Here is a 27,350-nt window from a genome sequence, read left to right as displayed (position 1 = left end):
GGCTGAGTGGCCCGATGGAAGCCTCTCCTCAGTGCAAGACATATGAAAGCCCGCATAGAGTTTGCTCAAAAACACATGAAGGACTCCCAGACTATGAGAAATAAGATTCTCTGATGAGTCGAAGATAGAACTTTTTGGTGATAATTCTAAGCGGTATGTGTGGAGAAAACCAGGATCTGCTCATCACCTGCCCAATACAATCCCAACAGTGAAACATGGTGGTGGCAGCATCATGCTCTGGGGGTGTTTTTCAGCTGCAGGGACAGGACGAATTGTTGTGACTCGCCCCCTGGGCCGTGGGGCACTCGGATCCGGGCAATAGGAAACGATGGGAGTAGTTGTGGCAACCCGGTCCCATGGCTCAGGGTGGTCAGGCCAGTGGCTGTCTTTTAGATGTTTTAAGTTATGTCCGACTACGCCACCCATGGATTTGCGGTCGTTAGGAACCGCCGCTGCAGGGCAGATCACTGGGGCTGATGGTGTATGCAGCTGAGGTGGTGTGACTCCCCACGGGAAGAGTGCAGCCCCAGGTCAGGGTAGTGGATGGTGGGGGTGATGGTGCAGAGAGTCCCCGTGCCGTTAGTGCTGGAGGAGCGAAAGAGTACACAGACAACGTACTGCAGTCCAATGCCTTTTATTCACAGTTCAGGTGCTCCGGGTCACTTCTGCGCAAACAGTGACCACCCAAGCCGTGCAGTGTCCACCAGGTGAGGGGCTCGGTCAACCTCCAGGCAGTTCAGGAGCATGGCACAGGACCCCCTTTTATCCTTTCTCTGGCCTGCCTCACCAGTGACCCACTTTTGTCCAGCTACCGCGGATCTGCGCGGGTAAACATGGGCCCCGTTCCCCGCTGTCCTATATGGTGCCTTCCTAGCAGGTTTGATGAGGTGTCGCACCAATAAATGATCACGACCTCCGGTCTTTGGCTGAGGGTAGTTTCTCCTCCACCAACTTGGGATCCGGTACCCTTAATCTGCCTGACCCTTCACCCTGTATTCTCGTGGGTTCTTAGTGTCCCTTCTACCTTCTTGTTCCTGAGCCCTTCTGTTTCTTCCTCTCTTTCTTTGCTGTTCTTTTCTGTTTCTGTTCCTTTCTGTTCTTGTTCCTTTCTGTTCCTGGCCCTCTCCCCAGGCCTGCCTCATGGAGCTGGTCCCAGACTGAGCCACAGCTCCCTGTCAGCCCTCTCTGGCCGAACTCCCTCTCTCTCTTCTCCTCCTGCTTGAACTGACCCAGAACTAAGATGGTGCCCACCTTTTATACCTCCCTCTAGAAACATGAGCCCAGGTGACCAGCAACCAATGAGCTCCTATCTACGCTCAGGAACTAACCCCTATCTGCTCCTACATCACTGGGTATTCCTCCCCCCTCCCCACTCCAGCCAGGGACATGGTCTGTCGTGCCTGCATTTCTGTCTAATGGGAGCACCGTTGAGCCGTCCCTCGGAAATGGGGTGAGTGTGCTGTATGCAGCTAACTGAGCCCTGGTCCATACTCCATTCTTACCCGGGAGTGGAATACCACACCTCTGGCAGAGGTGCAATACCCCTGTAGCGGCCGAACCCTCGGGGCGCTACAGTTGCTATTGAAGGAAACATGAATGCGGCCAAGTACAGAGATATCCTGAATGAAAACCTCTTCCAGAGTGCTCTGGACCTCAGACTTCGCCGAAGGTTAACCTTCCAACAAGATAATGACCCTAAGCACACAGCTAAAATAACAAAGGAGTGGCTTCAGAACAACTCTGTGACCATTCTTGACTGGCCCAGCCAGAGCCCTGACCTAAACCCAATTGAGCATCTCTGGAGAGACCTTAAAATGGCTGTCCACCAACGTTCACCATCCAACCTGACGGAACTAGAGAGGATCTGCAAGGAAGAATGGCAGAGAATCCCAAATCCAGGTGTGAAAAACTTTTTGCTTCATTCCCAAGAAGACTCATGGCTGTACTAGCTCAAAAGGGTGCTTCTACTCAATGCTGAGCAAAGGGTCTGAATACTTATGACCATGTGATATTTCAGTTTTTCTTTTTTAATAAATTTGCAAAAATTTCTACATTTCTGTTTTTTTCAGTCAAGATGGGGTGCAGAGTGTACTTTAATGAGAAAAAAACCCAAACGTTTTAGAATTTACCAAATGGCTGCAATGAAAGAAAGAGTAAAAAATTTAAAGGGGTCTGAATACTTTCTGTACCTACTTATTGAGTTTTTTTGCAAAAATTTTGGTGTAAATGTCTTATTGACTCTACCTCTTAGTTCTTATTAAAGGAGACAATTCATCAAAGTGATTATGGCAACATTTTGGGATTTTTTGAGTTTTCATGCAAGTCCCAGTCAGCACTGCTAAAGTGGGTGGAGCATGGGCACGGTGGGTGTGTCAAATCCCTTTTATTGAATTCATCATAAGGTATGCCTCTATAGTGGTGCAATTCATGCAGAAATGTCACCCCAGTCTCTTACTGGAGTAGCATTTGTGGAAAGGATTCACTCAACCAATTCCAAATTCATTAGGTGGCGTGTGCCTTTCAGTTAATTCAGGATATCTAACCCCACCACACCCCATCATTAAGACTGGTGGGTACAACTCTAACCTTTACAAATCAGTCCCAATGTGTTTTGGACACTAATACTCCAGGCTATCCAAACAAAATATGTATCAAAGTAACTGATGAAGCTTTAGCAAATAGTAATGTATATGATAGTACATATTTATTATATCTCAATTCGATTTCACATTAATTGGATTTTCTTTTATTAAGACTATCATCGCCAGTGTATAATGAAACTCTGAAGAATGATACATAGAACATTTGCAGCAAAAACTAAACAGAATGCAAACAACCAAGCATTGGCTATATTAAACCAAAGAATGCAAGTTCAGCCCTGGCACAATGTTATCTAAGGAGAACAAGAGCCCCGCAGCTCTATCATTCCCAGTAATGTAGGCTGAAATAGTAGAAATTAAATAATTTACACTGTCTTTTTGAAAGAAGCTTTTAAAGTGTTCAGGGGATTTTACTTGTAGACTCAGGATAACAAAATTCCAAGAGATTAAAAAAAGATATATTTGTTTTTCTGGTATAAGCAATGGGCCTTTATTTCATTCAGTTTAGTAGCCACTGGTAATTATTCATTCCCAATTTCTAGGTGAATGAAGTGGAATAAACAGTGACTTGCGAAAGTATCCCCCCACTTGTTTTTTTACCTACTTTTTTATATTACAACCTGTATTTAATTATTTTTGTAATCGGATTTGTGTGATGCATATAAAATAGACAAAATTGTCTAAGTTGGTAAAGTGAATAAAATATAAACAGTAATTACATTTATGGGATCAATTAACTAAAAATTGGCTTGTGCATATGTTTTCACCCCTTTTGCTATGAAGCCCTTAAAAATTTCTGGTGCAAGCAACTCCTTTCATAAGTCACATGCTTAGTCAGAGGAAGTCCACCTGTGTGCAATCTTGTGCATATGTTTTCACCCCTTTTGCTATGAAGCCCTTAAAAATTTCTGGTGCAAGCAACTCCTTTCATAAGTCACATGCTTAGTCAAAGGAAGTCCACCTGTGTGCAATCTAAGTGCCACATAGTCTGTTATTATATACACACCTTTTTTGAAAGGCCACAGAGGCTGCAACACCATTAAGCAAGAGGCACCACTAACCAAACAATACTATGAAGACCAAGGAGATCTCCAAACAAGTCAGGGACAAAGTTGTTGAGAAGTATAAATCAGGCTTGGGTTCTAAATAAATATGCCAATCTCTGTAGATCACCTGGAGCACCATCAAATCCATCATCATCAAATGGAAATAACATGATACCACAACAAACCTGCCAAGAGAAGATATTAACCAGAGAGGCAGCACAGAGACCAAAGGTAACCCTGAAAGATCTGCAGAGTTCCCAAGCATAGACTGGAGTATCTGTCCATAGAACCACAATAAGCCGTATACTCCATAGAGGTAGCCTTTATGGAAGAGTGGGCAGAAAAATTATTTACTTACACACAAAAATTGTAAGAGTTGTCTTGAGTTTGCCAAAAGACATGTGGGAGACTCCCTAAATGTATGGAGGAAGGTGCTTTGGTCAGATGAGACCAAAATTGAACTTTTTGATGACCAAGGTAAACGCTATGTCTAGCGCTAAACCAACACAGCTCACCACCTCAAGTACACCATCCCCATAGTGAAACATGATGGTGGCAGCATCATGTTGTGGCCATGTTTTTCTGCAGCAGGGACTGGGAAAATGATTTGAGACAAGGGGACGATGGATGGTGTGAAATACAGGGATATTCTTGAGCAAATCCTGTTTCAGTCTGTCAGTGATTTGAGACTGGGACGGAGGTTCACCTTTCAGCAAGACAATGATCCAAAGCAAAGCAAAGAGGCAACATGTAAATGTTTTGGAGAGGCCTAGTCAAAGCCCAGACCTTAATCCAATTGAGAATCTTTCAGACTTTGCTGTTCACCAGAGGAAACCATCCAACTTGAAGGAGCTGGAGCAGTTTTGCCATGTGGAATGGGCAAAATTCCCAGTGGAAACATGTTGAAAACTCACAGACTTATCCAAAGCGACTTGCAGCTGTAATTGCTGCAAAAGGGAGGCTCTACAAAGTACTGACTTTAGGGAGGTGAATAGTTATACACACTGAAGTTTTCATACATTTTTCCTATTTGTTATTTGCTTCACAATAAAAAGAAAATCACATGATCACAGTTGTAGGCATGTTCTTTACATGAACTGATGCAAACCCTCAAAAAAAGCAAACAGTAAAATTCCAGATTGTGAGGCAGCAAAACACGAAAAATGTTAAGTGGGTGAATTCTTTTGCAAGCCACTGTACATGCATGATTTTTTCCATAGGAAGAAAAATTTGCAAGTCCATCAGGTACAAAATTGGATAGCACTTGTGATATTGAATAGCCATTATATCCTTTTTAGATCCAGTACATACAGGTTTTGTTTGCTATTGACCTTGGAGGAGAATGCAGAATTTGTATCGAGGAGCAGATAGGCAAAGTAAAAATATAATACAGTCTTTGATAGATTCCAAATTTTAACATTCATAACAGAAACAGAAAAGCACAATTGTATGAAGTTTAGTCTCAAGTTTAGTGTGTGCCTGCAGATGCAAATGTTAACGGACAAGCCTTCAATCCTGTTATAAGCTGGATGTAAAATATCAAGTGTGACTACCCTTGTTTACTGAAATAAAGCAAGTGGAAGTAATACTGACCCTATTCTACCCTCAATTTGGTAGGATTTTAACAGCATTAAGTGAAACAGCAAATCACAAATTTTCTCACATAAAATTGTCATTCTCCTGGGTTGTTACGTGAGATTAGCAAACTAAGTACCAAGCTGGCAAGGACAGTTTTTCTAACAAAAACACTAAATTTTTGTGTGCAGTTTTTCTGTAAAATACAACATACAACACATACATATTTACAAGTCTAAGTGAATGAATCAATTTAAAGGCCATTTATATTTATTTTCACAATTTTTTTGGAAACTATTTTGTGCAATTGAATATTATATTGTCATTTGATGATCAATGTAATATTTTACGTTTGTTACGTAAGCAGGGCTATATGAGAAAAGCACTTTACTCAACGACAGCTGTTGCAATCAATACAGCGCTGCCTCCACAACTTTGTCTTAGTGGTCTCATATCATTTGTGTATGTCTGATAAAGGTCAGTTCAACTGAAACGTCACATGATTTATACACTATATTGGATCATACAAATTAAAGATTTTTCCTACATAATCCATTCAAGAGTGCTGGATTCTTTTCTACATGAATTTTAACTGGGTGGAGCCCTATCCGAGCACTCTTAGGAGTGCCATATTACACTATTATTTGAAATGAGTTATGTGCCTTATATTCCTTGATGTCCACCATCACTTCCTGCTTGGCAGAGGCAAAGGAGGCTAATTGTGACCTTTGTTTGGTAGTACTACTGCCAGGCAGGATGGTACTTCTGTTAGTGGCTCCCATTTTCATAGCCATGTTACTGTTTTTTTTTTGTCTTTTACACTACCCATTCTATTGCCACTTTTTTCTTTTACATTTTTTTACATCACTATAATTAACTTTTGACAATCTTTTCAACCTCAGGTATTCAACCCTTGCAAAAAAAAAAGAACATAAGAAATGCTAGATAGGTACATACATGTACAAAAAGCAATATGCAACAGCAAATCGCTGTAAACATGTTGGATTTATGGTTGGCAAATTGGACTAGTAAAACAGATGTGCAAAAAAAGACATGCACAGTTATATATTTTTTTATCTTTATTTTTTTTTAACAAGATACAACCCCTTTCCCACAAATGATAGGTCAATCACTGATCAATCACAGTCTGGCACTGCTGCTTACTAGTGATGGGCGAGCACTAAAATGATCGGGTGCTCTTTGTTCAGGTCGAGCACATTGGAATACTTGGGTGCTCGACCCAAGCAATGAGCCCAATGTAAGTCTATGAGAAACTCTAGCATTTTTCAGGCGGCTCCCCCCGGCGGTCTGCAGAGGGCATAAAAATTGCCCAAATTGATGGAAACAGTGCTCAAATGACATTGAAACGTCATGGGGAAGACCCCTGGAAGCATTTCTGACTCCCAGGTCACTGCTGTCAACAATGTTGTCAGAGGTATTACGCCACTTTTACAGACTCACAATAAAACATACAAAGCTAAACCTAAATGGATTATCCTGGGAAATATGTTAAGGAACATCCTTTCCAGGGTAATGACTTTTATATAAGGCAAAATAAATAACCAAGAACAAAAATACTCCTCTACACCTTGGGCTATGTTCACACGTAGCGTTTTTGATGCGTTTTTTTTTTCACTTTTGCATTGCTTTCAACCATGACAAATACATTCACCGGGAAATGTCATTTTAACATTTTACAACCTTATCTGGCCATGTGGTGTGAGAGACATGATCTGACATATCCTGCTTCATTTATGAAGGAGGGATTCTGAAAGTCACAAAGCCTATCTTTATAGGGCCGTCAGGCAGCCTTTACTATTCTTAGAGAGCCATCAGCCAGCTATTCTTTGTTGTTCCCATTACCAAAGAGTGGGTCTCCTATACTGTTATTGCGAATACAGTGAGTGGCAGGGCTGCCCAAAATTTGGAAGCACCCCAATACCTCTTCGAAAAATGTGGATGCACCCCAATACCCCTTTGAAGAGACTTAGACAAGGGCCTCATGAAAATAATGTTCCCATTATTAGGAAGTGGGCCTCCCATAGTGTTGGCCTATGCAGTGAATGCAAGGGCTGCCAAAAATTGGGAGGCTCTCCAATGCACCTTGGAAAAGACATGGAGCAGGGCCTCATAAAAAATGTTCCCATTAGAAAGGAGGGGGTCTCCTATACTTGTAATGCTCATGCACTAAGTGTATGGGCTGACAAACATGTACCCCTGGGTGGTATACATGAAAATAATGTATACATTTTTTTTTTTTTACGGGCATCATAAACACCTTTAAAAAATTATGTGGGTGTTGTATCACAGACCACGGTCACCCTGGTGATATGGTGGATGAGGAGAAGGAGGAGGACAAGATCAAATTGCCAAAATCATGAAGAATATACCCATGTGTGGGTGTGAAAAGGTGCATACACCTACCAAAAAAGACACTGGATTTGAGATCGTTACGCTGCTATCATTTGGTGGTGTTGAGAAGTCTGGCGTAATCCAGCCCTTGTTCATTTTTATAAGAGTCAGCCTGTCAGCATTTTCAGTTATAATTCCACCAGCAGCACTATAAACCCGCTCTGATATAACGCTTGCGGCAGGGCAGGCCAAGACCTCCAAGGCGTAGAGAGCCAGTTCATTCCACGTGTCCAGCTTGAATACCCAGTAATTATACGGCACAGAGGAACCCTGATTGACCTAGGGCCTGCAATCCTTGGCATCGGGACGATGTGTTCCGTCCCAAGGTCCAAAATGGGTCCCGGTTTCCACTATATTAACTCAGTGTGCCATCAGCGAGATGTACCGTCCCTGCCCACAAGCAATTTTCCACATGTCCATGGTTAGGTGGACTTTCCCAGTAACTGCATTGTTGAGGCTACGGCTAATGTTGTGGGACACGTGCTTGTGTAATGCGGGGACGGCACATAGGGAGAAATATTGGCGGCTGGGGACCGAGTACCGAGGGATGGCCGCCGCCATCATGTTGCGGAAAGCTTCCCTCTCCACGAGCCTAAAAGGCAACATGTCGAGCGAAAGCAGTGGCGAAATGTGGGAATTCAGTAGTGTGGCCTGTGGGGCGTTGGCTACGTACTGTACTTGCGCTTGTATTTCAAAGACTGGGGTATGGACAACTGAATGCTGTGCTGGGACAAGGACGTGCTTGCTGATGGTTCTAGCTGAGAGTGTGCAACGACAGGTGCAGGGCTGGAGGCATCTTTGCATGCACTATGGACAGGGGATTGGCTTGTACTCACAACAGCAGAATAAGCAGTGGTGTCACCCGCAGACACTGTTCCTGAACCCTGGGGTTTGGCCCACAAAATTGGGTCCTTTGCTGCCATGTGCCTGATCATGCTGGTGGTGGTCAGGCTGGAAGTTTTGCTACCCCTGCTGATGCTGGCCTCGCAGGTGGTGAAAATGGCCTTTTTGGGGTTATTAGCAGAGTCTTTAAAAAGCAACCAGACTCTGGAAGACCTAACACTTGTACTGGCAACTTCCGTCATGTTGGTGTTACGGGGAACGGTTGCCCACCTTCTGTCTGTGGCCACCAAACTGCTTCTTCCTGCCTGTTGGGGTGCTCTGCCTCCCTCCTCTTGTGTGCTGCTGTCCTCACTCTGCATGTCCTCCTGCCAGGTTGGCTCAGTTACTATATCATCCACCACCTCATCTTCCACTTCCGCATCCTGGTCCTCCTCCTGACTTTCTGGCAATTGTGTCTCATCATCGTCCACCTCTTGTGACACTTTCCCACTGTTGCCTTCGTATGACCGTGGCTGCTCAAATATTTGTGCATCACTACATGCGATCTACACTTGCCCCGCTTCAAGTGGACAAGGCGAGAGGCCCGAATCTATCAATGGAAAAGTGAACAGCTCTTCGGAGTGTCCAAGTGTGGGATCAGTTGTCTCCGGGCACTCGGCATGGTGGGAGGAAGGAGGATCAGGGTGAGGAAAATGCGGTCCAGACTCACAGCTACTGAGACTTGACCATGTGGAAGACAGGGTGGTGGTGGCAACGTGACTGGAAGCATTATCCACTCTCCAACCAACAACCTTTTGACACTGCTCTGAGTTCAATAGTGGTGTGCTGTGGTCCCCTAGTAATTGGGACAGGAATGTCGGGCGAGAAGATGTGGGTGTTTGTTGTGGCACAATTTCAGCTTGCCCACTGCCTCGGCCTCTGCATGCATCATCACGTCCAGTTCCCCATCCCTTGCCACATGCCTTGCCCATTTTAAATGGAGGACAATATCTTCCACGCTCACTACAAGTGGCTGAATTTGTAGCGAACTTATATGTGATCCGTGTGACGGACAAATCACAGTTTTATATAGCTGGCCTGTAGGTAACTATTTTTAACAGCGACCTTGTATCAATAAGTTTGCTGACACATTGCAACAAAATTTCAATGGAGACCAGAAATGGCAGAATTTTCATTGTTTGTCCATCACACGGATCACATATAATTGCACAGTTTGAAATAGCCTTACAGCGCTAAAAATCCAGCTATGTGCCCACGTAGCGTTTTTGTAGCGTTTTTGCGGCGTATTTACGGCCGCAAAAACGCTTGTAAAACAGTCTGCCATACAAAGCAATGTGAATTCGGATGTGCTGTGCACATGATGCGCTAATTTGTGCGCCGAATTCGCATTGGTTTGCAAAACGCAGCATGACCAATTCTACCGCGATTACGCTGCATGTGCATGTGGTGCCTGGGATGAAGAGGAGACTTCAACTCCTCTTCATCTCGGCTACCACGCGGTGAAAAAAAGAAATAAAAAGGTTAAAAATAAACAAAACCTGTGTGTATGTACCTCTCCGGCGGCCCCCGGTCTCCTCCAGTCTGCTCCCGGCCGAGTCTTCTCTCTTCAGCGTCCCGCAGTGTACTATCAGGACCTGCGGTGACGTCATTTAGTCACCTGATCGTCACGCGACCAGGTGATGGTCGCGTGACCATCAGCTGACTGACGTCACCGCAGGTCCTGACAGTACACTGCGGGATGCTTAAGAGAGAAGACTCGGCCGGGAGCAGACTGGAGGAGACCTGAGAGCAGACCGGGGGCCGCCGGAGAGGTGAATATACAGTTTTTTTTTATTTTTAACGTTTTAATTCTTTTTTTTTTCTTTTAACTATAGATGCTGCATTTAAAGCATCTAAGTTGTTCACACATTATAAATCCATGCCGGTTGCATTGTGTGATCAACTTGTCAAGCACTGCTCAAAATCGCTTGGAAAAGTGCTTGAAAAAACGCATGCGAAAACGCTTCTCTCTGGCAAAAAAAAACGCAGGTAAATCTGCATGCGTTTTTTCTGCCAGAGAGAGGCAAAAACGCTCTGCATCAAATCTGCTATATGGGCACATAGCCGAATATGGAAAGGACCTGGCCATATTCTGCAGTACCAACAAGTAAATGGTGCAGAAAAACGGTGTTCTCTGGATTGCTTTTTAAGCAAATAATCAGGATTAAGATAAAAAAAAAATAAAAAAAATAATAAAAAAAAGATTCCTGGCCCCTGATATCTGGGGCTTTTTCTACAAATATCTGTAAAAGCACCAGCAGACAGAACTGGAATGGACCCTCTTGCTATGTGCACTGCAGTCTGCTATATACCCTGCCTGCCTGCCTAGCACTGATATAGATGCAGCTGGATTAGTCCTCAGAAGGACTGTTAGTTTAGATGGATATGTAGAGAATCTTGTGGAAAAGCTTCACTAACTAATAAACAACCAAATCTCTCCCTAGCTCAGCAGCACCTCTCTCTACACTGTCTGATTGCGGAATAGACTGTGAAGAGCATGGTGGCGCCAGGTCTTATATAGACCTGATGACGCTGTGCGGCCAGCCAATAACTGTAATGCCACAACCAACATGGCTGCAGCATTACACCATGTGGCAGACAATCCCTGCATGTTGATTGGCGCTCTAAAGAGCACCAAACATGCAGGGTGGGGACCCGAGCATCCGCCCGAGCATCTCAGAAGTACTCTGCGAGCTCTGAGCATCTCAAGTACTGATATGCTCAGTGGAGTACAGAGTACTTGCGAGTATGCTCGCTACTGCTTACACCTCTCATATTTATTTACCTATCAATTGAATCTTTATTATCAAACTACTACACTAATCTTCTTCAGTAGTGGAGTATTTTTCCAATATTTAGGCTAAGTGCCCACAATGCAGAAATGCTGCATATTTTTTCCGCATCTCCCTGGCAGGAAAAACGCATGCGGATTTTACATGCGTTTTTTCCCGCCAAGTAAAAGCTTTTGTCAAGCTTTCTTGCATGCATTTCTGCATGCGGGTTATCAAGCGCTTGGAAAAGTGCTTGACAACTTGGTCACACTATATAAATCCATGCAACCGGCATGGATTTATATAGTGTGACCAAGTAATAGTTAAAAAAAAAAAGAATAAGAATGGCAAAAAATAAAGATTATACTTACCTTCCGATGGCCCCCAGTGTTTTCTCTGCTCCGTCTGGTCTGTTGTATGGGTCGCGGTGGTGTGAAAGGACCTGCGATGACGTCATTGAGTCATGTGACAGGTCACGCGACCGCCGACAGCGCTGGGTACCATCCGCACAATATACGCATGTGCACATGTAGTCATGCGGATATTAAGCAATTCAATGCAAGCCAATGGCGGCAATTACGCTGCGTGTCTGCAAAATTAATGGACATGCTGCGTATTTTTCCACAATGATAATCCGCAGCGGAAATTTCCGCAGCATGTGCACAGCATATGCGGATTATCATTGGGGACCACGGGGCACGTATTACCAAGCGTTTAAGCGTTTTCGCTGCGGAAATTCCGTGGCAAAAACGCTTGAAAAATGCATAGTGGGCACACAGCCTTAAGGGCTTTCTCTTCCTTTCTCTATTGCTGGAGCTTTGAGCTTGATTGTTCTATCACTTTCCTAAATCATTTTAAAATGGATGTTTCATGCACTCCCTGCCTCGACTCTTATTCAGATTATAATGGTCCCCATTGAATGACTGCTCAATACCATGTGATGTGATAGCTGCAAGGGATTATGGGGAAGCCTGCACAGTCATGAGAGGTCATGTGAGCCTACTGTGGCTCTTGCAACCTTCTGCAATAGCCGTTGTAGGCAGGGTCCCCTCTCCTCCTGTATCAGTTGGTGACTCGTTTTGTTCAAGATGATTGTACTTTTGTTTTTTATTATGTATACCTCTCTTTACATGTAAAGCGCCATGGAATAAATGGCGCTATAATAAATAATAACATGTAAAATGTTTGTAGGTATTTTTTGGCAGTTTACACAAATAAAATCACAAGTGCTTTAATTTCACTGGGCCCTATGAGTGTCATAAAATTTGATACAAATTTTATTCTAATAAATTCATTCATTCCTAGTACTTGAAAAGAACAGCATCATAGACAGTTGGACTGAATCTGTTCACTAATATATTGACATACCAATCTTAGTGATAGTTCAATTTAATTACAATAAAAAAGCACCCATATAAATACGCTTGTATGTGAGCCCATCTCAAGAGTCCTATTGTCTGGCGGACACAAGAACAACAAATACATATTACTGCCAGAGTAGTACAAAGAGTTCTCCCCAGGGTTCATTTTAACTTATCTTTGTATTCTCATGTAACAGATCTGGCATAAAGAAGAATAATATGCTCTGATGAACCATTATTACATTGAGTGGTTTACTGCTGTCTTCAGGCTTTCAATACAAGACCTTTCCTTTATGTCTGTACTTTTTTCTGAGAAGCTGAAACCCCATGGTGTTATTCAGAAGGTTACATACAGTACATGAACAAACAAGCTACAGCCATCATGGCAGATTCTACTAGCACGCGCCAAAGTTCACACGAAGACGTCTTATTCAGTGTCTAAGGCAGTGTGTACTTATTCTCAATACTGGGTAAATATCCACAAGAAAGATCCAGATTTGCTTCTCCTATACCATCTAATGTCATTTACACATTTGAAGATCATTGAAGACTTTCCAAAGTGCATAGCCCAAAAATAGGTACTGGATTCTACAGGCTCCTGGCAAATACTCGATATTCATTATTTATGGACAATCCAGCTTAACTTGATATTGTTCTTAAAGAGGCCACTGTGCAGATGATATATGCATGTTCCTAATCAGATTTGTTGAATAAGGGCATGTATAATGTTTTACAGGGGCGGACACAGACTGTAGTGGGCCCCTGTGCAAGAAATTTTGGGGGCCCCCCCTGCCCTTCATAAGGCAACAAAGTTATGTAAACATAACCCCCCATGTGCATCTCTCACCCCCCCATGTGCAGCTCTCATCCCACCCATGTGCAGCTCTCACCCCCCGTGCATCTCTCATCCCCCCCATGTGCATCTCTCATCCCCCCCATGTGCATCTCTCATCCCCCCCATGTGCATCTCTCATCCCCCCCATGTGCATCTCTCATCCCCCCATGTGCATCTCTCATCCCCCCATGTGCATCTCTCACCCCCCCATGTGCATCTCTCACCCCCCATGTGCATCTCTCATCCCCCCATGTGCATCTCTCACCCCCCCATGTGCATCTCTCACCCCCCCCCATGTGCATCTCTCACCCCCCCCATGTGCATCTCTCACCCCCCCCGTGCATCTCTGATTCCCCCCACTCCTAGTTAATTAATTGTATTTAAAAAAAATAAAACTTGTTATACTTACCCCCATGCAATCCCTGCAGAATCCTGGCGCTCGTCCACGTCGCTGCCACCAGGTTCTCCTGACGTTCGGCCATGTGACGGCGCCACATACATAGCCATCAGCTTTTGTTTTGGCCAAAAGATTTTTAAAGCCGCCACCACGATAAGGTAGACTCTTCTGGGCGGGCCCTACTCTAACCTATTAAAATTTTCTTAAAATATCCAATACTCTTTTTAGATATATTTTTATTTAGTTTTCTTTAAGGGAATGTGTCATATACATTTTTTTTTTAAATGACCAATAATACCACATACAGGGAATACCGCCACACCATGACCAGACCACATATTACCACAACATAGTGACCGAATAATACCACACAGAAGGGAGAAAAACTGCCACACCATGACCAGACCACATATTACCACTACATTACTAATATTACCACCACATTACTAATATTACCATAAGTGTCATTATACACGGGAGCTCTATACATGGTATGTATAACGTAAGTGTCCAGGTAATCTAGTGATCACCAGTGAAATTATACACAGGAGCTCTGTATATAGTGTCAGTGTACAGGTAATACAGTGACATTATACACAGGAGCTCTGTATATAGTGTACAGGTAATACAGTGATCATCAGTGACATTATACACAGGAGCTCTGTATATAGTGTCAGTGTACAGGTAATACAGGGATCACCAGTGACATTATACACAGGAGCTCTGTATATAGTGTCAGTGTACAGGTAATACAGTGATCACCAGTGAAATTATACACAGGAGCTCTGTATATAGTGTCAGTGTACAGGTAATACAGTGATCACCAGTGACATTATACACAGGAGCTCTGTATATAGTGTCAGTGTACAGGTAATACAGTGATCACCAGTGACATTATACACAGTGTACATGTAATAGACTGACTCACCGGTGACGTCTCTAGGTGAAGTCCTTCATCTTCGCTTTTCTCCTTCATCCAGCACAGACCGCCATCACGTCTTCCAGCCAGGACTCGTCTCTGCATAAAATAACACAGTTATCTAGAGCACATTCCCCAACTTCTACATTACGCAGCTGAATACAGACGTGCATCCACCATCAATATATGGTTAGTTATTAGGCAACCTACCATTCCAAATATAAATTGTAATCCACCACTGTGCCCCCATTAACTGTAAATAGGCACTTAATATATAATTTAATTAGAACCTCTACTCTTTCCGCCAATTTGTTACCAGTCACACTCCTGCATCCGCAACGCCCCCTACTCTATACTTCCTGCTCCCCGCATTCAATATTTACATGCACCCCCTGCCCCAATTTATTATATCATGTCCGTGCTCTCCCCACCCCATCATCATTTATCATTTACTCTCCCCCACCCCACATTCGTTATGTGCAGCTCATTATCCCCCTACTCCCAATTCCCCCATGTGCAGCTCTCAAACCCCCCACATGTGCCCCTCTCTCATCCCCCTCCCCCACATGTGCCCCTCTCTCATCCCCCTCCCCCACATGTGCCCCTCTCTCATCCCCCTCCCCCACATGTGCCCCTCTCTCATCCTCTCCCCCCCCCCACACATGTGCATCTCCCCCCCCACACATGTGCATCTCCCATCTCCCCCCCACACATGTGCATCTCCCATCTCCCCCACACACATGTGCATCTCCCATCTCCCCCACACATGTGCATCTCCCATCTCCCCCCCCACACACGTGCATCTCCCATCTCCCCCCCACATGTGCATCTCCCATCCCCCCCACACACACATGTGCATCTCCCATCCCCCCCACACACACATGTGCATCTCCCATCTCCCCCACACACACATGTGCATCTCCCATCTCCCCCCCCTACACACATGTGCATCTCCCATCTCCCCCCCCACACACATGTGCATCTCCCATCTCCCCCCCACATACATGTGCATCTCCCATCTCCCCCCCCACACACATGTGCATCTCCCATCTCCCCCCCCACACACGTGCATCTCCCATCTCCCCCCCCCACACACATGTGGATCTCCCATCTCCCCCCCCACACACATGTGCATCTCCCATCTCCCCCCCCCACACACACATGTGCATCTCCCATCTCCCCCCCCCACACACATGTGCATCTCCCATCTCCCCCCCCACACACACACATGTGCATCTCCCATCTCCCCCCCCACACACACATACATACACACATACACACACACACACACACACACACACACACACACATGTGCTTCTCCCATCTCTCCACTCCTAGTTAATTGTATTTTAAAAAAAATAAAACTTGTTATACTTACCCCCATGCGATCCCTGCAGAATCCTGGCGCTCGTCCAAATCGCTGACACCAGGTTCTCCTGACTTCCGGCCATGTGACGGCACAGTCACATGACCGGAAGTCAGGGGAATCATGAAGGCGCTGCTGCAACAGCGCAGCTCAGCGCTGAAATGTCCCGGACCCGGCGCATAGCATGGGGCCGGGGGCCCCATGAGGAGAGAGACGCACAAGAGGGGGGCCCCCGAGGGGGCCCCTACCGGCCGGGCCCCATACTGGAGTCAGGGCAGTCATGCCCTGATGGCGGCCCTGCTGGAGGCTGGAGGGGCCCCCTCTCCCTCGGGGCCCCCGTTCAATGAACCGGCTGCACGGGCGGTAGTTCCGCCCCGGATTATGCCGGCTTGTAAATCAATGCAAGGTTTTCAAAGGTTTCTCTTTATTTGGACCTTTGCTTAGGCATGGCAGTTCCAAATTATCGCACTTGTAGCCATGACATGAACCCATTACAAAAACATGAGATCAGCATTACATTTTGTCAGGCATCAAAGAAAATCAATTTTAAAGTACATTGCCTATTTATTGTCACGTAGCAAGTCAATACAATCCTATAGACCATTGTGTTTTATATAGCATCCTGTTTCTGCAAATTGGCAGAATTATGTTTTGTTTGAGAACTTAAAATAGTTTCAATTTGAAAAATCCATATGACGTATCATAAGAGTTGTGACATATTTTACTACTTATTGATAATCAAGTGGAGACTTTCTATGGATTAAAAATACCATTTCCCATCATGCTGCAGAACATTGGCGCTATAGAAATAAAAATCATCATTTAAGAAAATGTTCAAGAAAAAAAATAAAGGCAAGATTAGACTGATCTTTTAATGTACTGTATATATCCTTTATCACTATACTTAATAATAAATACTTAATTATAAACATAATAATACAATTCCTTAATGTAGTATTTGTCAATATATTAGTCGCAATAAAAATTATTATACGTGATTAAAATTAAAGAGTTATTTTCATTATATTAAATCTGGAAAATTGTAAAAACAAGAAAAAAATCTTCTCGGTTCTAAAAGAAAGGGGATTTTTAATTGTATTGTTTACTGCTCATTGCCTGAAGCTGAAGTTTAGCAAGGAACGCAGTGCGTAAAATTTATTTCCCATATAGTTTTTAAGCATCAGTGATACTATGCGCATCCGATCCTGTAGAGACAGAGCTGCCTCTGCTTGAAGCGTCAGAAAGCACACAGTTTGGGCCAGTGGCATGATGATGCTGTTAGTCTGAACTGTCAGTCAAGCAGAAGTGTCTTTAGAATGAATACAAGATGCTAATATACTTTTATACTTTACTCCAATATTTCTTTGTGCTCGTTCTGTATTTGGCAGCTCAACATCCTCATTTGCTCCGACGCAGTAGACAATAGCTTTTTTTCTCCCTTCCTGTGTTGTAGAGGTGTTAAAAATATGGATGGGCAGACCGGTGTAAGTTTAGGTTCTGGTACCTGACCCGAACTTTTAAGAAAGTTTGGTTCTGGTAAAAGAACAGTACCCGAACTTCCGCCAGAACCCGAACCCTATTGAAAATAATGGCTGCCCGAACTGTTAAGAAAAAAATCTCTCTCTTTCCTCCCCCACCACCATGGATTTTCCCCGAACACTGCACCGGACTTCAGGAGAAAGTCCGTGTTCGGTGTTCATGCCTAAACACTTCGTATCCAATACGAACGCCGAACATTTTTGTTTGGGTTCGCCCATCTCTAGATAAAAGGGTTCTGACTATCAGGCTCAATCCAATAGCTAAGCCAGCCTATTGTTCCTGTATCTCCACTAACTGTAAAAGAGAAGTGCTTGCTTAGCTACAGAAATTAGCCAGACATCCTTCATACCGCTCACCAACAAATGGAGAAACAAAGTTTCAAGGCTGTGGTAAAAAAGCTGCAATAAAAGAGCAACATCAATAATAATGAAAGTATATCAGTAAGATGTATTAATTTCCATTTTAGCGGGACAACAAATATTTTATACGAATGTTTTTTTTCTTTTCACCGCTGTAGTGTTGGTACTAATCTAAGGTCCCTGACTAGTGTTCAGCGAATTTGTTTAGCATTTCAAATTCGTGTTCGGGGTTCCGACTGGTTCGCGCCAAAAAATCGGCTCCGCCCATGAACATTCCTGATTTGCCATGCTGTCACGCAGATGTTCACATCAGGGATGTTCATGGGCGGAGCTGATTTTTGACCAGAACAAGTCGGAACCCCGAACACGAACATGAATTTGAAATGCCGAACAAATTTGCTCAACATTAGTCTACACCTAATTGGCACCATACCAGTCCCGTCTTGGACTGAATTTCTGACTGGTTGGAGTCAGAAGTAACAGTCACAAGTTTTCAATGTAAGTCCATGAGAGCCAGAACAAGGATCTTAAAGACTTAAATTGAAAAGTGACCTCCTGCTCACTCCTGCATGCACTGGAGCAATCCAGGCAGGTCACAACTTGCAGAAGACAGACCGGAAGGTGAAGGCAGCAGCAGGTAAGTATTAAACTAGGGTCAGGGAACTTGGGTTAGAAGTACCACTCCAGCAATGCAATAAAAACAAAGCTGGAGTGGTGCTTTAAAAACAGTGGCACTCATATAAGTCAACTGCGTCAGATGATGCAGAATCATTAGCTTTAACCTTCAGGACTAGGCCCTGGATAATAAATAGAAATTGCACCAGTCAGATTCTAAACCATTGCCTTTATGGTTCAAGGAATTGGTGATAGCCAGCTACCTAAGTTACCTAAAATTCCGTTCCAATACAAACAAAATCTATGTTTAGCTTTATACATCTTCCAGTATAAGTAATAGCTTGCAGTAGGGGATTTAATGAACGGGGTAAATAAATGATGGCATAACCTTCATCCTAATATTCCACCTGTTTTCTAATAACTAAAAATAATGACAAAATATGTATATGACAGATGAGGATATTATGTTTTTGCTTGGACACAATGAAACCATTACAAAACAGAAGTCATTTTTTTTGCTGGACTCTGTATTTTGTCCAGAATAAATATTATGTACTGGTCTTGTGTTTAGATTGTAGATTTACCCAACATTTAGAATAATAATCTTGCACCTCAAGCTCACGTGTTTAAGTATATGCTAGTGGATCTACAGGTCTTTGATTTTGTTAACAATGTCTCCGCTTTCTATGCCAAAATACTAAATGTATTGTGAAACAATGTCATCTTGTTCTTAAGTTTCAGACGAAAGTTTCAGACAGATACTATTGTGCTCAAAGATTGTTCTGTGAAAATGGAAATGCACCAAGCCTGTTTAAGCAATTAGACAACAGCGATTTTAACTCCTGTGGGCGGCCTGTCTGTATGCACTCTTATAGTATTCACTCTTATAGTACATTTTTATTACTTTGAATTTCTGGATTAGCAGAATGTACTTTAAGGCATTCTTATTTACATTTTAGAGGAGGTAGAATCCAGATTTTATCTATTTTCAGTAAACCTTGGAGGTGGTGTGGTAAAACGACAAGCTCGGCTGATGCGGAGGTAAACACAGGATACTGTCTCTTTAAATTTTGGGGTTAGTTTATTCAGCAGGCATAAAACTACCCTGAGTCCATAAAGAAAACACAGCCCATTTGGCTAAAGAGACAAAACAAAATACAAAAATACAAAACTTGCAGCACAGTCCGTATCTCAGGCTAAGGTCTGGCTTCTCACAACTAAGCTCTCACGGTTCATCACAGCACGTGTGAGCTCCTCTTTGGAGCAAGATTTACCCAGGTACTGAACACACTCGAGTGTCAGGGCTGGCTATTTAAAGCCCAGACCCTCCCTGGATTGGAGATAGGGTGGATGACGTCCCACCCTGCACTTTGTCATCCACTAGAAAACATTCCCTTGTAAACGTGGCCCTGTTAACTCTCTCAGCACCTAATGTGCAGGAGAAACTTCCATGTTTTCACATCACTGAGACAGAATCTCAATGACACCTATCTCCTTTCCGAGACACTAATAGTGACTTTGCCACAGTGGTAAAATACTTGGATTTAATGGGGCAGCCTTTACTGCATTAAGACAGCCTTACCTCTTTTGTTTACAGCTTACATCAATGAAAATATGCCAAATTCATGTGAAATTTTAAAGCTTAATCTTATTTTTGTACAGTTAGATCTTCCTTTACTACTCTCCTGGTAACTCTCAGATAGTATTGTGGCCAGACTTGCCTTTATTGTTTTACATTCGTTTTTCTAGGGCTACACCCTGGGGGTGAGGATATTTCTGAAAAGGCATGAAATGATTATGTTTGCTTTAGATTAAAGAGGAACTAGCATGTGAAAAAAAAAGCTATTAATTTTCATATATGAAGTTAAACTGCTGGTTAATAGCATTCTAAAGGTGTGCGGCGCCCTCACTGAAAGCCTTGCTGCAAGTAGAAAATGAAACTTTAATTCTCGGGCTTTCAGTCATAGAGGTGCAGACAGTGCCGCTTTAGACATAGTGAGCGACAGCTGTAACTGCATACCTAGCACTGACTGACAACTGGCTCTGTTATAATGTACTGATGAACTAGCTGCCAGTCAGTGCTGGGGCTTAGTTATAGCTGCTGCTCATTATGTATTGAGTGGTGACTGAAACCGCGCTGGGCGTGCCTCTATGACAGAAACCCTGAGGTTACCGGGAGGAATAAAGTTCATCTCCAGGCAGTCGGGCTTTCAGTGTAGTGGCCACACGGCCTCAGAGCTATATTAACCTGCAGTCTATCCCAATATCTGCAGGTTAATAGCGTTTTTTTCACATGACAGGTTCCCTTTAACATCTGCCAAATTCTGCCAATTTTGGCAGAACAGGTTGATCACCTAATGTGTTTAGTAGCCTTCTGACTCTCTTTACACAGGATGTTGGTAAAAGAAGGTTATAGCCATTTGAGTTTAATTGCTTGATCTTTCTGAACTTTTTCCTCTCCATTAAAACCACTGGGACACTAGACAGAGCTGAGCAGTAATGTCTATAGGGAAGTTGACAGAGGATAGACAGGCAAAGGAATGCCCAACTGACTGCTATATAAAATGAATGGGTAACTTTAAGGAATGATTCATACCCATGTTAGCCTAAAACAAGAAGAGTCTAAGCTCTACTTATATGACACTACTCTGACGATTAAAGTATACGGTCTACATTTTCCTTTTTATAACTGTAATTCTGCCTTCTTTTTAAGTTCCTTGAAAGATATGGATATCAAATCTAAACACGTAAAAGGAAGTTTTTGCATGCACCTGTCATCAATACAATAAATCCACCATTTAATTACCAGGAAAGAACAGCTGGTATTTTTTTTATTGAACACACACCAGATAATTACTGGGTTTCATCAAGTGCAAAACATTCTCTGTAAGATTTGTATGGTATACACCTTCAATAGGTTAATACTAGATTTATTTTATCTATATAAATGTCAATTGAAAGAAAATCCCACACTAAAATGTGAATACTAAAACTAAATAGAAGTCTACCTGAATGAATATGACATAATGTAAGAGACTGTTATTCTGGAGTTCAAAAGGGCAAAAACTGTGTGGCTTGTTACATGAATGAAGTTTGCCTTTTACATTTACTAAACCAACGTAATGCAGAAATCTTTTGCAACAGATTGATACGCTGAGTTGGGGCAGTGCTAATAATTCTGTATCAGTTATATACAGCTTAGAAATATTTTTTTATTCTGTCATGTGCCATATACTCTGTCTTAACTGCCACTCAGGTTTATTATTCAATGAAATGCTGAATGACAGGGCCTTTTAGGTTTGGATTTCTTTTTCCCTTAATAATAAAGACGTTCATTTAAAAACTGCATTTTGTGTTTACTTGTGTTATCTTTGTCTAATATTTAAATTTGTATTGTGATCTGAAACATTTAAGTGTGACAAACATGCAAAAGAATAAGAAATCAGGAAAGGGCAAACACTTTTTCACACCACTGTATTTGTATTAATAAAGGACAAGCTAAATATTTTTACATTTCCTGTGCCTCAGGCAGCAGTCAATTTATGATGATTTGTTAATCATACATCATCAAGGACTATCACCTATGATCTTAATTCAGAGTTCTGCTTTCAAAGTAAGTTAAACAAGATAAAGGGCAAACCTTAAAATGTATTTACACACATTGGTTTGCACAAGGAAAGTGGAGTTAGGTGTTCCATGGCTCATCTGTTGGATCCTACCACCACTTGTACAACTATCATATATAATTCAGACCGCACACTCAATAAGCTATTAGCTAGATTGGTTAGATTTATATGCACTGCTCAAAATAATAAAGGGAACACTTAAACAACAGAATATAACTCCAAGTAAATCAAACTTCTGTGAAATCAAACTGTCCACTTAGGAAGCAACATTGATTGACAATCAATCTCACATGCTGTTGTGCAAATGGAACAGACAATAGATGGAAATTATTGGCAATTATTAAGACCCCCTCAATAAAGGAGTGGTTCCACAGGTGTGGACCACAGATCACATCTCAGTACCAATGCTTTCTGGCTGATGTTTTGGTCACTTTTGAATTTTGGTTGTGCTTTTACACTCGTGGTAGCATGAGATGGACTCTACAACCCACAGATGTTGCTCAGGTAGTGCAGCTCATCCAGGATGGCACATCAATGCGAGCTGTGGCAAGAAGGTTTGCTGTGTCTGTCAGCGTAGTGTCCAGAGGCTGGAGGCACTACCAGGAGACAGGCCAGTACACCAGGAGACGTGGAGGGGGCCATAGGAGGGCAACAACCCAGCAGCAGGACCGCTACCTCCGCCTTTGTGCAAGGAGGAACAGGAGGAGCACTGCCAGAACCCTGCAAAATGACCTCCAGCAGGCCACAAATGTGCATGTGTCTGCACAAACGGTTAGAAACCAACTCCATGATGGTGGTATGAGGGCCCGACGTCCACAGATGTGGGTTGTGCTCACAGCCCAACACCGTGCAGGACACTTGGCATTTGCCACAGAACACCAGGATTGGCAAAGTCGCCACTGGCGCCCTGTGCTCTTCACAGATGAAAGCAGGTTCACACTGAGCATATGTGACAGACATGAAAGTCTGGAGACGACGTGGAGAGCAATCTGCTGCCTGCAACATCTTTCAGCATGACCGGTTTGGCAGTGGGTCAGTAATGGTGTGGGGTGGCATTTCTTTGGAGGGCCGCACAGCCCTCCATGTGCTCGTCAGAGGTAGCCTGACTGCCATTAGGTACTGAGATGAGATCCTCAGACCCCTTGTGAGACCATATGCTTGTGAGAATTAATATTTCAAAGGCTACTTATAATTTTCTCATGTCATTTCTAAATACTCTAAGTTGTGGATACGAACATAAAATCCTTTAGGGCAGAGCTAGGCAAGGTACAGGCACTGGGCCAGATCCAGACTTCTGGCTGTTCTAGTCTGACCAGCAGACAAAGACAGTTGATGAGCTGAAAAGAGTGGGCCGTGGGCCGCACAATGCCCTTGCCCACAGCCTGTGCACCGCTGCCTACTTGCCAATGTCGCCGCTATCTGTATCCTCAGGATGCAGACAGTGGTGAATACATTGGCTCCTCCTTCCATCAATCAGCGTGTGTAACTGAGACAATGGACGATGACGTCATTACATCGCGTCTACTCTGCGGAGAGTCAGTGCATCAGAGACCAGAGCAGAGTGCTGGGGGAATGAGAATGAGGTGAGTATGTATTCTTTTTCCATATGTGAATGGGATGTTTGCATGTATGTAGGTGGCTATGTGAGGGCTCATACTGTATATAGGGGGCTATGTGACGCCTCATACTGTATATAGGGGGCTATATGAGGGCTCATTCTGTATTTAGAGGGCTATATGAGGGCTCATTCTGTATTTAGGGGGCTATATGAGGGCTCATACTGTATTTAGGGGGCTGTGAGGGCTCGTATATAGTGAGGCTTTGTTGGGCTCATGCTGTATATGGGGGTTATGCAAGATTCTCATACTGTATGTAGAAAGGCTATGTGGGTGATAACACTGTATATAGGGGGCTATGTCGGGGCTTATACTGTATTTAGAAGGAAACTGGTTTGGGTTATCCAGCAGCAAAGCCAAGTGAGGTAATAGTTGTAAACAAAGATGCCACTGCAGTGACAGGTGACCCAGCGGTAAATATCTTACCATGGGTCATATGCGCCGGCTGATGGTACTACTACCACCATCAGCTGGCGCCTCCTGCCATAGGAAACAGCGGGCCCCCATTACTAACCCCATAGTGTAAGTGAAATGTGAAATAAAACACCCACACCCAGAAAAAAATATATTATTTGAAATAAAGACAGAATTCCTCTAATATTCTAAATTAAACCATACTTACCATTACACCTATTTCAGCTAAAGCCAACGATCTCCTGTAATAAAAATAAAATAATAAACCAACCTCATCTTTACCTTTATTTACAGTGTGGCCGCTCTGTTCATGGAATCTTCGTGGGACACTCGATATTTGGACTGCTTCGGAAAGGTAAGAATGAGATTGCTTTATTATTTTACTTTTATTATAGGTGATTGTGGGCTTCAGGGATTAACTGTAAGGTGAGTATATGGTGTTTTTTTATTTTTTGCAGGTGTGGAGAACATCGGGGGCAAGGTGTAGATGAGTATTATTTTATTTTTATTTTTTTTATTAATTTTAACATTTCTTTTTTTACACTCCGCAGAGCACCGAAGCTGGCGGATGGGAGAATACTGCTCCCATCCAGCGGCGCCTGTGCCTGCTGTTTCCTATGGCAGGAGGCGCCGGGTGATGGTGGTAGTAGTACCATCAGCCAGCGCCTACGACCCGCGGTAATATATTTACCGCTGGGTCACCTGTCACCGCTGTGGCATCATGCGGACACCTGCAATTACCGCGATCAGAGCCTGTGTTTCCTACGCTGGAAACACCCGAACGGTAACATGGACTTCTGGATGAAGTCCGTGTTCGGGGTCCAGGACTGAACAGTAGATGTTCGGTACGGACGCCGAACTTTACTGTTCTGGTACCCGAACCCGAACTTTAAAAAAAACTGTTCGGTGTTCGGCTACATTAACCGAACCCGAACAGTGACGGGTTCGCCCATCAGTAATCATTAATTCTTTTATAAATTGGAGCAGCACATACACCGTTTGTCATTACATGTGAGAAATGTAGAATGGAGTAAGTGGGATGCACCACCAGACCACTACAAAGACGCATCTCAGAACATACACTGTATATAATAATAATCTTTATTTCTATAGCGCCAACCTATTCCGCAGCACTTTATATTTTTGATGATATGCAAACTAAGGCCACGGCCCCACTATCAGTATTTGGTCAGTATTTGGTCAGTATTTTTTCTCAGGAGTGGGAAACAACACAAGGAGTGGGTGATAAATGCAGAATTGCAGACTTGTTTCTATTATACCTTTTCTCTGATTGTTCCTCACCTAGTTTTATCTGAAACTCCTGAGAAAAAATACTGACCGACTGCTGACCAAATACTGATCGTGGGACCGTGGCCTAAGTCTATCAGGTACTTCTCAACACCTCCTTATTTACCATAAAGGTGATGTTAGCTCACTCAAGGTTAATGCTATGGAAAGGATTCCTCCACCCAGATGGAGAGGGAAAAGATCACATATTTTACATCAAAAAGAATCCTTATGAATATTTAAACTAGATACTAGAACCCCTAAGGGCATGAAAATTAGGTCAGATCTTATATATATATATATTGAATTCTAAGTTTGAATCTAATTTATTTTTTTAATAAATTGTGATTGATTCATGTCACTTCCTTTTCGTATACTATTTATTGGAGCCTTCTACGCTAGGGGATCATACCATACTATGACTAAGAACATGACAGTTTGAAAAACGTAAGGGAATAGATTTTTTTCCTTTTTTTGTCTTTTTTTCAGTTTTTTTAGTTTTAGAATGCATTCAAAAAATTATTGTTTTTAACTATTACCTCCCCCGGATTTGCTCATGAATAACCCAAAACAGTCACTGGCTGCTGCCTACACAGCAATATATGTCCGTGCACTGCCAAAGGGATATTTTCTCTACAAAGTGGTGAACTTTATAACAATTTCCATTTTGTTTGTACGTAGAGGGGCTATGTGAGGGTTCTTACTGTATATAGGGGGCTGTGTGGGGGGGCTCACACTGTATGTAGGGGGACGGTGTGCAAGCTCATCTGCTATATAGGGGGATGTCAGCATACTTAATCTTTTCAATATTAACGGATACAATGAATATAAAATAATTATAAAGAATATGTTAATTTTAATATAGAGTAGAATTAAATTTCAGCCTATTGATTCGGTCCTCCACAACAGTCAGGGTCTCCCATGTGGCCCCTCAGGAAAATGAATTGCCCACCCCTGATTTAGGGACTTCATACTCTTTGGCACCTTCATGGTCACTGCACAATTGTTATTCAGTAGTAAAAGCATTTTCTAAATGATTATGGCAGTCAGTAATTTCAGAATCTCTGGAAATTGTGGAAGAGGAAAAAGGCTGTTGGCAGCTTTACTTTGCAGCAAGGTAAGAAGATGGCATAACAGCCAATAAGGTAAAGGCTTGCATGTGATAAGAGCAACATTCACATTAGATTAAAAATGGTCGAAACCAGTGATTTTGGCAGAATTAGTTGATATGTGTGGGGTCTCCCAACTCTCCCATGACAGTATCAATCAATTAATTTGTTCTGCCGATAGAACTCCGCATCCCTCACTTTGCTCTCGCCATTGAGAATACAAGTGCTCAGCCGAGCCAAGCGATAGTGTGTATGGGAAAGTCAGGAAAGATAGCCGTTGGCCAATCGTTCTCTCAAGTTATCTCATTTGTATGACCATCTTTACAATACTGGTATCTCAAGACTTCCTGTAAATTAAAGACATTGTCCACTACTATGATATTAATCAGTAGTAACCAGTAGAAACCACTAAACAGGGTGTGTAGTGATGGTCTTCAACTCCATACACAGTGCACATCTGAGTGCTGCCAGAAATAACACCTGTTTTATGGGGGTCCCGACCACTACAATCTGGTATTGATGTCCTATCATGAGGATACATCATCAGTATATTAGTAATGACATTTAGAAGAGTTTTCATATTTACATCAGCTTACATCATCTTTAACTTTAATCAGTGAC

General features: G+C 43.0%; 1 protein-coding gene across 3 annotated transcripts in view; it reads right to left on the bottom strand.

Annotated features, from left to right (window-relative positions):
- HTR4 (5-hydroxytryptamine receptor 4) overlaps positions 1-27,350 on the bottom strand; it is a 973,132-nt gene that overhangs the window by 741,227 nt on the left and 204,555 nt on the right. Inside the window, exon 2 of one of the 3 annotated variants that reach the window (XM_073651352.1) lies at positions 14,808-14,897. The exons of the other annotated variants lie outside the window; for them this stretch is intronic. The gene's annotated coding sequence lies outside the window, so the exon portion shown is untranslated. The remainder of the gene's footprint in view (positions 1-14,807; positions 14,898-27,350) is intronic. 3 annotated transcript variants of the gene reach the window in all.

Source organism: Phyllobates terribilis, unplaced genomic scaffold (genome assembly GCF_046119375.1).
Source record: "Phyllobates terribilis strain yellow unplaced genomic scaffold, ASM4611937v1 Scaffold_11__3_contigs__length_659146591, whole genome shotgun sequence".
NCBI classification, from domain to species: domain Eukaryota; kingdom Metazoa; phylum Chordata; class Amphibia; order Anura; family Dendrobatidae; genus Phyllobates; species Phyllobates terribilis.
The sequence above is the reverse complement of the archived record's forward strand: the minus strand, read 5'-3'. Positions and strand labels throughout refer to the sequence as shown.